The sequence below is a fragment of the Muntiacus reevesi genome, chromosome 3 (assembly GCF_963930625.1).
Source record: "Muntiacus reevesi chromosome 3, mMunRee1.1, whole genome shotgun sequence".
NCBI lineage: Eukaryota > Metazoa > Chordata > Mammalia > Artiodactyla > Cervidae > Muntiacus > Muntiacus reevesi.
The window spans coordinates 37,066,538-37,079,466 of record NC_089251.1 but is presented as its reverse complement, the minus strand read 5'-3'; the positions used below and the strand labels follow the sequence as shown (position 1 = coordinate 37,079,466).

The following is a 12,929-nucleotide window of genomic DNA, read 5'->3' as shown; positions in this document are numbered from 1 at the left end:
ACGCAGGTTAGATCCCTGGGTCAGGAAGATCCCCTGAAGAAGGGAATGGCCACCCACTCCAGTGTTCTTGCGTAGAGAATTCCATGGACAGAGGAGCCCGGTGGGCTACAGTCTGTGATTTCACCCAGCCTGTATATTTTGCCTTCCATCCTTCTTGGTCTGATCCCACCCTCTCCACCTCTTAACTCCACTCATAAGTCAACTCTACAGCAGTTAGATGGATATTCTCCCTGTCATTTTCAGTATGCATGTATATAACCTACGGATGTATGTGTGACTAGTTTTAGTTGATAGAGAAAATACTTCATTAAAACCAACTTTTTCCACTACATAGAAAGACCTCTGAGGTCTGCCAGGCATTGAGGATTCTATAAAATGATAAGCAAAAACAGGCATGAGACCTGCATATTTTCTACTTGTATTTATATTCCATTTTTCTTTTGGTTTCTCCTTGATTTATTTTATGTTATATTTATTTACTTAATTTTGATGTTTCTAATTATTTAGACAAATAGTTGGTATATTTGCTTTTTCTTTCTTGTTTCAAAATACAACTATTTAAAGCTAAAAGCTTTGATTTCAATAAATAGAGCTTTCATGTGTCACAGAAGTTTTAATTTTTCTCTAATCTTTATTTAAGATCTAAATACTCTAATTACATTTTACAGTTTTTGGTCCCTCTTTATCCCAAGGGTTATTTAAAGTCATGTTCAGTTTTTTTGTCTTATTTTGTGTTTAAGAGCTTAGAATAATATAAATAACAATAAGAGTATAAGCTCTGGAGTCAAACTACTGGATTTGAATCTCAGCCCTGTCATTTACTAACTGTATAAGTCAAGGTTCAATTAGAAAAGCAGAAACCACGCTAAGTATTTCAAAAAGGAGATATTAAATATAGGGAATTGCTTACACAGGTGTTGGACTACTAAAAGGAAGAAAAAATAAAAACAGAGGCTAAGGTAACCAGAGATTCCTAATTCCAGGAAAAAGCTTTCTCCTTATGTTAGTTGTTACTATTATGAAATTATTATTTTGTCTTTCAGTAATAGATTTCCCCATTTGAATTGTTTTGAAACCACAATTTTAAAATATATTGATAAAATTTTTCACTTTATTTAAATACCACCAAAATATTCTTTTATAACATAATCTTTGAGGGTTTTTTTGAGTCATGTCTCAGCTGGAAATATGAGAATGATATGCTTTTAAAGGTTATCTTTAAATGATATGCTTTTAAAAGTTATCTGTGAATGTCTTTTTGTTTCTTTTAAAAGTGAAAGAGAAAAAAAAATGAAAGAGAAGATGCACTGGTTTGCCATGGAATTCCTGGATACAATTTTTTCCTCAAATCTTCAGGAATTTCTCCATTGTCCTCTAATTTCTTTGTTGAGGAAGTCTAAAGCCGTCCCCACTTTTGTCTCTTTGCAGTAAGTTTTAGTGTAGGAATCTTTATCCTTAAAATTTTAAATTCACAAGGATAGGTCTATGTAATACATGCATGCATGTTAAGTCGCTCAGTTGTGTCCAACTCTTTGAGACCCTATGGACTGTAGCCCGCCAGGCTTCTCTGTCCATGGTATTCTCCCGGCAAGAATACTGGAGTGGGTAACCATTCCCTTCTTCAGGGGTTCTTCCTGACCCAGGGGTCAAACCAGTGTCTCCTGCATTGCAGGCAGATTCTTTACTGCTGAGCCACTGGGGAAACCTTATCTATGTAATAATTTATTTTAAATATGCTTGCAGATTCAGATATTTCTTTACCTCATGTAAGTTTTCTTCTATTATATGTTAAATTATAATTTTTTATTATTTGTTTGAATTTTCTTTTTAAGGTTTCATTTATGTCAAAATTATATTTGGCATAATTTAAAGAGTCATCAAGTTCCCTCTAGTTTATTGTGAAAAACAGCAGTCTCCTCCACCTTACTCTATTTCTCCCTTCCAGGAATTAATTATTTTCACTTCTCTTAGCTGATTATTTTGATTGTTAGCTCCATGTGTTTAAACAATATGTCTTTATTGCTACTTCTAGACTTTTTACTCTTTGTCCTAATCTATTGATTTCCCACTGTGGTACAGAAAGAACTTTGCTTTCTTTTTTCCTCCAGCATCCTCCAAGTTTAATTACCCTTCCCATGTCCATCTTCCAGTATAACTATATCATAATTTTGATTAGATTAATAGTGTTTACATTATTATTAATAAGTAAACACTATTCACAGGGTGCTTCCCTGGTGGCTCAGACGGTGAAAGGTCTGCCCACAATGCAGGAGACTCAGGTTCGTTCCTGGGGTCAGGAAGATCCCCTGCAGAAGGAAATGGCAACCCACTCCAGTATTCTTGCCTGGGTAATCCCATGAACAGAGGAGCCTGGCAGGCCACAATCCATGGGGTTGCAAAAAGTTGGACAGGACTGAGTAATTAACACTTTCAAACACTATTCACAGATGAGCTATATGATATGATTATTTCTTTTCTCACATAATCTTTTGGCTTTCCTAGCATTAATAATTGTCTTCTTTTTTTCATTTCCTTAGCTTTTCCTTCTTACTAATTCAAACTCTTAACCAACTGTCAAGATGTTTATTCACATTAGGTTTTCTGTCAATTTCGTCTTCTTTCTAGGAACCTTCTGGTTTACTTCAATTTGGCTTAGGGGCCATCCTATGATCTCCTTTCACCATCATCTTAGGAATTCCCTCTGCCTTTCTCCTATATTTGAGCCTTTCTTTTCTCTATCCCGTGTCTTCTTCCTGGTTTATCCTCTCATTTTGATGGAGCATACCTCCAGTACCTTCTCCAGAACAATGCACAGAGGTAAATTTTTGGAAAATTACTATGCCTGACTTGTTTTTATTCTACTCTGACACTTGACTGATTATTTGACTACTATGAAATTCTAAGATAGACATTTTTTTTTCTAGAAATTTTAAGATATTGCTCTATTATCCTCTAGCTTCCAGGTTTGTACTTGAGCAGTATAAAACCTTTCTGATTCTTTGTAAGTGAATCAGCCTCTCTCTCTTTCCTTACAGGATATTCTATTTGTCCTTAGTAATATTCTGAAAATATGTATCATTCAGTTTTGGAAATTTTTCTTAAATTATTTCATTGGTGACTTTATCACTCTGTTTTCTCCTCCTAAATTTGCTCTTCTATTTTCTGTCTCTCTGTGTTAATTTTTTTTTTTTTTCTTTTCTCTCTCTTTTTGGGTTGAGTTTACTTTCTGGAGTATTTTCTCACCACTTTCTTTCAATTATTTCACTGAATATTTGTTTATCATATTTTAAATTTCAAGAGCTCTTTTTTTGTTCTTTAAACATTTTAATATAATCCTGTTCTTATTTCATGGACATAATATCTCCTCAAATATTAATGATTTTTTAAAAGTTTTCTTTTCCATATATATTCTGCTTCCTCAAGTTGTCTTTTACTATTTATTTGATTGACTTGGTCTCTTTATCTAATATTAAATATCTAGAGTCCATTTCTTTAAAACTAGGCTGGTCAGGTTTTCTCAGAGAAGACACTTCTAATATCCTGCCTGGTGGGTGAAGACCTGGTCACCTGTGTTTGGAGGATCCAGTTGGGGGAGAGACCTAAAGGAGCCAGTGTGCACCAAACAACCATCCCCTAATCTTCTCAGCTTCAGGGCTGTACTTTGGCTTTCTGCTTTGTTGTGATTTTCCAGAGAAGATACCCTCTGTTTTACCCTTTTCAGACATAAACCTCCAGTCTTTTTCCAGAGCTGGAGGGGACAGTCACCTGGTCACTCAGTGTTGGGGAGAGAATCAAACTACTTCTTCAAGGTATTTTATGGGTTGTTGGGGGAAGCTAATGGACACCTAGCCAGATGCCTTCTTAAACTGGGACTCAGTGTTTTCATTTTGGAAACCTGTTGTATTCACTGAAATGGACACAATAAAGAATTGAACTAAGATGTACTTGTTATAATTGACATAAAACATAAATTGAGGTTCCTGAAATAGTCAAGGAGAGCAGTGTGAGAGTCCCTGTCCCATCCTTACTGAGTCACTTACTCTTATTTTTTAATTGTGAATATTTTATTTAGTCATTTTTGTTTACGACTGAAAGTCTGGGCATTCAAAATTAACATCCTTGCCCATGAGCTTCTGACAGACACCAGAAAATGTTTCAACTTTGTGTTTCACATTGTCTGCTGTCTGCTTCATCCAAATGAGCCTTTAGAAGCTGGCTGCCGTCCAGTTTGACTTGGATTATCTTGCCCACAATCTCACTTGGGAAAAACCAAGTCATCCAGGATCCCATTGTGCCCAGCTGTCAAAGCGCAGCTCCTGAGATATTTTTGCTTATTTTTTTGTACAGCTTTTTTGAGTTGGCTTAGGTAGAATTCTCCTCTGGACACTAAAGACAACATGCTTCCCCCTGAACTTTTTCTCCAGTTCACATACTAACTGAACTTGGGTTTTCTGAAAATATTTCAGTTGAGGAATGGGAACAAAGATTGCAATAGCTTTCTGACCACCACCAACTTCATTTTCTTGGCTCCTGTTGTATTCAGCTTCCTTCGTGGAGCCCTGAGTTCCAAGCTGATCTCAAACTCCTGGAGAGCCTAGGAGGTGCCAGATTCCAGCTCCTGCTTCTTGCCATTGGGCATCACAGTCTTAGTGCTCAGAACTGAAAGAAAGTGAAAGTGAAGTCGCTCAGTCGTGTCCGACCGACTCTGTGACTCCATGGACTGTAGCCCACCAGGTTTCTCCATCCATGGGGTTTTCCAGGCAAGAATACTGGAGTGGGTTGCCATTTCCTTCTCCAGGGGATATTCCCCACCCAGGGATCGAACCCAGGTCTCCCACATTGCAGGCATGCGCTTTACCCTCTGAGTCACCAGGGAAACTCAGAACTAAACATAGCCTAATCCTTTCTAAGGAGGCCAACACTCATTTACCTGGCCAACACCTGGCCTGAAAAGGGTATGACGTAGTTTGTTTTGTTTGTTTTTTATTTTTTTGTTTTGCTGGGTCTTTGTTGCTGCTTGGGCTTTTCTCTAGTTGTAGAGAGTGGAAGCTACTATTTGTTTCGGTGCACAGGCTTCTGTGACTTCTCTTGTTTCGAAGAACAGGCTCTAGGCTCTAGGCACGTGGGCTTCAGTAGTTGCAGCATTCAGGTTCAGTTGTTGAGATGTATCCTTGAGATCTTTTTGCCATCAGTCCATAACCTTTTAGTTGGATGTTGACTTTAGGTCTGTGATCTGTGTCTAGGGAGCAACAGGAAGCTATATCTCATTCACGCAGGCATTAACTCTAGGACTCTGGTCTCAGAACTTCAGCTCTGATTGCCTGAGTAAACACTCAAACACTCACTGTTAGGATGCCCTCCTAGAGGTCTCATTCTGAATCTTTAGAATTATGATGCTTAGAGTATGTGTTCTGTAGATGAATACCAGCCCATTGACTGGTCCATGGTGAGATAAGTACAGATATTAAGAATAAACATTTATACTATATAAATTACATGTAATTTAGGGAATATTTCAAACACTTTGGAAATGAAAAGGGGAATATGATTCTGCACCTCCAGTTCCAATATGTGGGGTTTTTCCACTCACCACCTATTCACTGACACTAGTTAGGTGTCCTACAATTTTACTCAGTTTTACTCTGATACTGTCTCCTTGGAGATAGCATCAGATCCCACAGGTTAAGGACTCAGTCCTACAAGACTGAAACCCCTGTTTCAGATGCCAATCACAAGTTCAGATCGTCACATGTGCTTCTGACTGACTGATTATGAATCAAAGGTTTAAGTGACCCACTCCTTGGGTTCCATTAATTTGCTAGAGCAGATCATAGAACTCAGAGAAACATTTTGCTTATTAGCTTGTAAGTTTATTATAAAAGAATATAACTCAGGAACAGTCAGATGAAAGAGACACATACGGCAAAATACATGGGAAGGGGCTCAGAGCATCCTTGCCCTCTCTTAGAGCATCCACTCTCACATCATTGTCTTACAGCTGGCTGTTCACTAACTTAGAACCTCAGGTTTTGAGTTTTTATTGAGGCTTCATTACATAGGCATGATTGATTGAATCATTGGCAATTGGCAATCATTCCACTCGCAACCTCCATCCCTGATCCCCTCCCAAGAAGCGGGTGGGGAAGGGGACAGGGTGACTGAAATTTCCAATCCTCCAATCACACAATTGTTTCCTCTGACAACCAGCGCTCATCCTTAGGAATTTTCCAAAAGTCAGTTCATTAATATAAACTCAGATGTGGTTGAAAGGGATTTATTGCGATTATCAAGACACTTCTATTGCTCTTATCTCTTAGGAAATTCCAATGGTTTTAGGAGTTGTATGCCAGAAGCAGGGATGCAGACCAAGTATATATTTCTTATTATAAATCACAGCATCACAAGGGACTACTAGTAATTATGCCAGGACAACAGATATTACCTGGACTGTCAAGCAAACAGAAACATATGGTTACCTTATCCATAGATTTCACTTGTGATAGAGCCCTGTGGTACGCCTTTCAAATGACCTCCTGAACCTCTCTTCTCCTGAGTGTAATATACCCTAGTTTTCAAATTCCAGGCCCCATGCCCCTGATAAGATAGCCCAGCAATTACAGTTTTGCCCACCACTTCCTAAACCATTCTTGGAAATTGGCTTATAATTGGACGTGCTGTCTTGTCTACTTGCCCCATTCTCAGACTTCCTTCCAGTGACTGTCTTCCCCCAAGAGGGTATTTCTGAGAGCAGGCTTCAGGCTTCAGCTGTACTGCGATGAGTCATAAAATATGATTCATGGTCATGATTATTAAATAAACTACTGAGTGCAGCCGTAGCTTCAATTCATTAGAAACTTCAGAGTTTAAGTGCTTCTTGGCAAATATTTCCTAAATAGTCCTGGTAGATTTAACAAGAAGTCAGAGATTAGACAATGGGACAGGTTTTCAGCCAACCCTCTGCTAGGAGCATCTGTGAAATATCATGCATTTCTTGGGAATTAGTATAGTAGTCTTCAAATGTTTTCACTAACATAATCACTAAGTTCATGTTTAAAAACCCTATATTCCTTCATATATTTTAAAGCTGACATATAAGAATTTTCATCACAAGTCCAAATAATTACAAAGGATGTAATTTATGCCATCTCATAAACATTGTCATTTAAAAGTGAAATTGTTCCATCACTCCTTTTAATGTATAGAATGGAGACAAATTACCATATATTTAATAGAATATAAATACTCACCATCATCCATTTAAAAATACTCTAACTTCTTCTCCAACAACTAAGAATTTCACAACTATTCTTTTTTCTTCTAGAATGCTTATTTCTAATTCCCCCACAGAAGTTTATCCTATAGTAATAAATACTTGTTTTTTTTTTCATCGATTGAATCATTTTATTTCTTCACACTAAAAGCTAATTAATTTTTAGTTTTTAATTTCCTATAAGTATAAATTTCTAAGTGTTTAAAAAATTTTTTCTGGTTGACAATTATTAGCTTTATACAACTAATTAAAACCATATAAATGTAACACAAAATTTGATAAATTGACAAAAAGTAAAAATATACTGGGAATGCATTTTTTTTAATTTATTGATCTTTAAGGCAGGGAATGCATTTTTAATTGATGTATAATTGATTTACAATGTTGTGTTAGTTTCAGGTAAATAGCAAAGTGATTCACCATATATTTTATATATATATAATACATGTGTGCGCTATACAGTTGTTCTTTACTATTTATTTTACGTATAGCAGTTTATATCTGTTAACCCCAAAGTCCTAATTTATCCTTTCCCTCCACCTTTCTCCTTTAGTAACCTAAGATTGTTTTCTAGGTCTGAATAGGTTTCTATTTTGTAATTAAGTTCATTTGTATACTTTTTTTTAAGATTCAGCATATAAGTGATATTGTATGATACTTGTCTTTCTCTGACTTTCTTTGCTTGGTATGATAATCTCTAGGTACAACCATGTTTCTGTAAATGGCATGATTTCATTCTTTTTTTATGGATGAGTAATATTCCACTGGGGCTTCCCAGGTGGCTCAGTGATAAATAATCCTCCTGCCAAGCAGGAGACATGGGTTCCATCACTGGGTCAGAAAGATCCCCTGGAGAAGGATGTGGCAATCCACTCCAGTATTCCTGCCTAGGAAACCCCATGGACAGAGGAGCTTGGTGGGCTACAGTCCATGAGGTCGCAAAGAGTCAGACATGACTTAGCGACTAAACAACAACAATATTCCATTGTTTGTGTGTGTATGTACATATGTATCACATCTTCTTTATCCATTCATCCACAGATGGACACTTAGGTTGCTTCCAAGTCTTGGCGATTATAAATAGTGTTGCTATGAATATCAGGGAACAAGTATCTTTTTGAATTATAGTGTTTAATCTTTTCTGAGTATATGCCCAGGAGTGTGATTGCTGGATCATATAGGAACTCTATTTTTAGTGTTTTAAGGAACCGCCATACTGTTCCCCTTAGTGGTTGCACCAATTTACAGGAGATGCATTTCTTTACAAGATGAATAGGGCTTTTAAATTTTTAGTTCATTAATCCCATCAATTCTATGTCTAGTTTTTATTTTTATAGATGTAAACACTGGGAAAACTTGTTCAGTACATACCCAGATGGAACTTGAAGTTTCCTTCAGCAGGACCACTTATTTCCTTGCATGCCTGAAATATGCTGCTGCTACTGCTGCTAAGTCGCTTCAGTCGTGTCCGACTCTGTGCGACCCATAGACGGCAGCCTCCCCCGTCCCTGGGATTCTCCAGGCAAGAACACTGGAGTGGGTGCCTGATATATAAGCCCCTTCAAAAATGGTATGGGGTCTAGTTTCAAAAATTACTTTGAACGATATATCAACTTTAACTTGATTCAGCTTTTAAAAATCTATCAAAAGCAAAAAAATAAAATGAAAACTACTGCTCGCAGAAATTTTTTATGCAGTCATTGGAGCCATTCACATCCTTGGTTACTGGGAAATACATAAAAAAGGTTCTAGCAAGGTTCAGTAGGTCTTCCCAGGTGTCACTAGCGGTAAAGAATATGCCTGCTAATCCTGAAGATGCAGGAGTCATAGGTTTGATCCTGGGTTGAAAGGATCCCCTAGCATAGGTAATGGCACCTCACTTCGGTATTTTTTCCCTGGAAAATTTTAAGGGCAGAGGAGGCTGGTGGGCTATAGTCTACAGGGCCACAAAGAGTCCGACAGACTGAGTGACTGAGCGCACACACACACACACACACACACACACACGCACACACACACACACAAAGATTTAACACACGACTGCTATTCTTTCCCTTAGAGTCACCTAGTTTAACCCAATTTTTCAAGACAGGTTGAAAAAATAGAAATAGTGTAAATTTCAAAGCACTCTTTCCAATATTTCTTAATAAAATTCTATTTTTATAATCTGATTTAAATATACTTTTGCAAAAACTATGGAGATAGATTTTACTTGTTTAATTTGTAAATTCATTTAACTTGAGTACTTCTTGTAATCTAAATAGTAAACTCACTCCTCTTGGTCAAAGCAACCATGTAAATCACACTTACTTTGTGAGAAAAGTCTGGCTTCTTTTTTCCCCCTTAACTTTATTTACAATACATATACAGTGTGTGTTTATATGTTTCAAGAAAGATTACAAAGCATTTGGAGATAAATTATAGATTATTATCTGGCAACATTACTGAAAACAATTGAGATTAAAATACTATAAATATAATATAGTTGGCCTTTTCCCTTTTTATTTTATAAAACAAGATGAAAAGAATATACTACTTTTTTATTATTTAATTTGGAATAATGAGCTATCTTGTGTAGCTGAAGTTACAAGAACGTTATTTATTAAACAAGGAGCTTGAAAAAAAGCATTGCATGCTTTTTGCTAAATATGTGTGGCATGTATCAAATGCAAATGTTTGGCTTCTCATGTTAAGAATCATATATAAAAATCAGAAATAACCTGGTAACGCTTTAGTTATTCTGTTCAAACTTTCCTTGTGTATCTAATAAAAAAGAAAGGTGCTGCTAAAACTAATTGGCCTGGCAGCTGACATCTACTTTTAGTTTTTGTTTTTATTCAGTTTTAGAAAATATTAAATAATTAGATGAAATAAGAGAAAGATTGACTATAGCTGCTTTATAAAACAGATTTTAACGTATTGATTCACACTGAATTTTAAACAAATTAAAATCTTCATCTAAAATCATATATTGTAGTTCCAGAAAACAGACAAATTATGTTGGAGTTGTACTGTTTATTCAGTTTGAACATGCTTTTCTTTTCAGCTAAGATATTCTAAGGATGACTATTAAGAGTTTCCTAAAAGAAGTGTTTGTATTTTAAAAAGCTGCTTATAGACTTCAATATTTTTCACCAATGCTTTCTTTGCTTTCCCCTCATTGGACTCCTCTTAAAAAATGATGTAATCTATGCTCAATTCAGTTCAGTTCAGTCGCTCAGTCGTGTCCGACTCTTTGTGACCCCATGAACTGCAGCATGCCAGGCCTCCCTGTCCATCACCAACTGCTGGAGTCTACCCAAAGCCATGCCCATGGAGCCGGTGATGCCATCCAGCCTCTCTGTTGTCCCCTTCTCCTCCTGCCCCCAATCTCTCCCAGTATCAGGGTCTTTTCCAATGAGTCAACTCTTTGCATGAGGTGGCCAAAGTATTGGAGTTTCAGCTTCAGCATCAGTCCTTCTAATGAACACCCAGGACTGATCTCCTTTAGGATGGACTGGTTGGATCTCCTTGCTGATACTGTGTTACTCAATTATAAAAAGGAATGCATTTGGGTCGTTCCTAATAAGGTGGATGAACCTAGAGCCTATTGTACAGAGTGAAGTAAGTCAGAAAGAGAAAGACAAATATTGTATATTAATGCATGCATATGGAATCTAGAAAGGTGGTACTGACGATCTTATTTGCAGGGCAGCAATGGACACACAGACATAGAGAACAGACTTGAGGACACAGTGAAGGAAGGAGAGGGTGGGACGAATTGAGAGAATAGCATGGAAACATACATATTACCATATGTAAAATAGGTAGCAAGTGGGAATTTGCTGTGTGACACGGGGAGCTCAACCTGGTGCTCTGTGACAAACTAGAGAGATGGGATGGAGAGGGGGATAGGAGGGGGCTTCAGGAGGAAGGGGACATATGTATACCCGTGGCTGATTCGTGTTGATGCATGGCAGAAACCAACTCAATATTGTAAAGCAATTACCCTCCAATTAAAAAATATTTTTAAAATGATGCATCCTTTGACAATCATTGAGGAATAGAAGAGGCAAAGTCATTAAATGAAAATTGTCATTCCTCCCCTACATTCACACTGCATTAGATATATCCCAATGGGAACAAAATATTCCATTTCTAACCCTGAGCTTTACCTTCAACAGAAATAACTATAACATACAAAGCCTTAGAGCATGCATTTGGTGACTACCAACAAAATTCTGTAAAGCAATTATTCTTCAATTAAAAAAATAGGTAAATAAAAAAAAACTAATAAGATGTTTCCCAAATCAGTTGTTTCCCCATAGTCCTTTTGTTTAGCTCTCTGGAGGATTTCACACAGTGAGGTAAATGATGACACCTATGCCTTCCATTTGTAAAGTGGGAGAAAGTCCATTGTGAAAGGGCAGGTAGAGAGTCAGCACATACCCTTACCACAGGCAGGTGAATTTTAGGACACAACTCGTATGAAATGGAAAAATCTTGAATTAATTTTCCTAAAATTGTATGTCCACATTCTCTTTGGCTTACAATTTATGTCTTTTCCTGTTGAATTACTATAGTGAAGATTACTACAGTGAAGATTCTTTTGTTGTTGTTGTTGTTAATATCTATTTATTTGACTGCATGCAGTCCTAATTGCAGCACACAGGATATTTGCCTCATCATGCAGGATCTTTTGTGGTGGCACACGGACTCTACTTGTGGCACATGGGCTCCAGAAGTTGTGGAGTGCAGGCTCAGTTGCTCTGGGGCATGTGGGATCTTAATTTCCCGGCCAGGGATCAATCCCACACCCCAATCCTATGGACAGAGGAGTCTGGCAGTCTACAGTCCATGGAATCGCAAAGAATTGGACACAACTGAACAATTATCAGTTCACTTCTTTTTCTTTTTTTAAGTTTATTTTTAGTTGGATGATAATTGCTTTACAATGTTGTGTTGATTTCTGCCATACACCAGTGTGAATCAGCCATTAGAATACATGTATCCCCTCCCTCTTGAATCTACCTCCCATCCCCCCCCCCCATCCTACCCCTCTAGGTTGTCACGAAGAACCAGGTTGAGCTCCCTATGTTGTATAGCAACTTCTCACTAGCTATCTATTTTACATATGATAATGTATGTTTCAGTGCTACACTCTCAATTTGTCCCACCCTCTCCTTCCCCTGCTGTGTCCACAAGACTATTCTCTATGTCTGTGCTTCTATTCCTGCCCTGCAAATAGGTTCCTCAGTACCATTTTTCTATATTCCATGCATGCATGCATGCTCAGTTGTTCAGTAGTCTGACTTTTTGCAACCCCATGGACTGTAGCCCTCTAGGCTCCTTTGTCCATGGAATTTTCCAGGCAAGAATACTGGAGTGGATTGCCATTTCCTCCACTAGCTAATTTCCATAGATATGCATTAACATATGATATTTGTTTTTCTCTTTCTGACTTCACTCAGTATACAGGCTCTAGGTTCATCCACCTCAGTTCAACTGACTCAAGCTTGTTCCTTTTTATTGCTGAGTAATATTCCATTGTATATATATACCACAACTTCTTTATCCATTCATCTGTCAGTGTACATTTAGGTTGCTTCCATGTCCTGGCTATTGCAAAGAGTGCTGAAGGGAACATTGGGGTATGTGTGTCTTTTTGAATTATGGTTTT

General features: G+C 37.4%; 1 pseudogene; it reads right to left on the bottom strand.

Annotated features, from left to right (window-relative positions):
* Nucleotides 1–4,082: 4,082 nt before the first annotated feature.
* Nucleotides 4,083–4,893, bottom strand: LOC136163965 (small ribosomal subunit protein eS7-like; annotated as a pseudogene).
* Nucleotides 4,894–12,929: the final 8,036 nt, after the last annotated feature.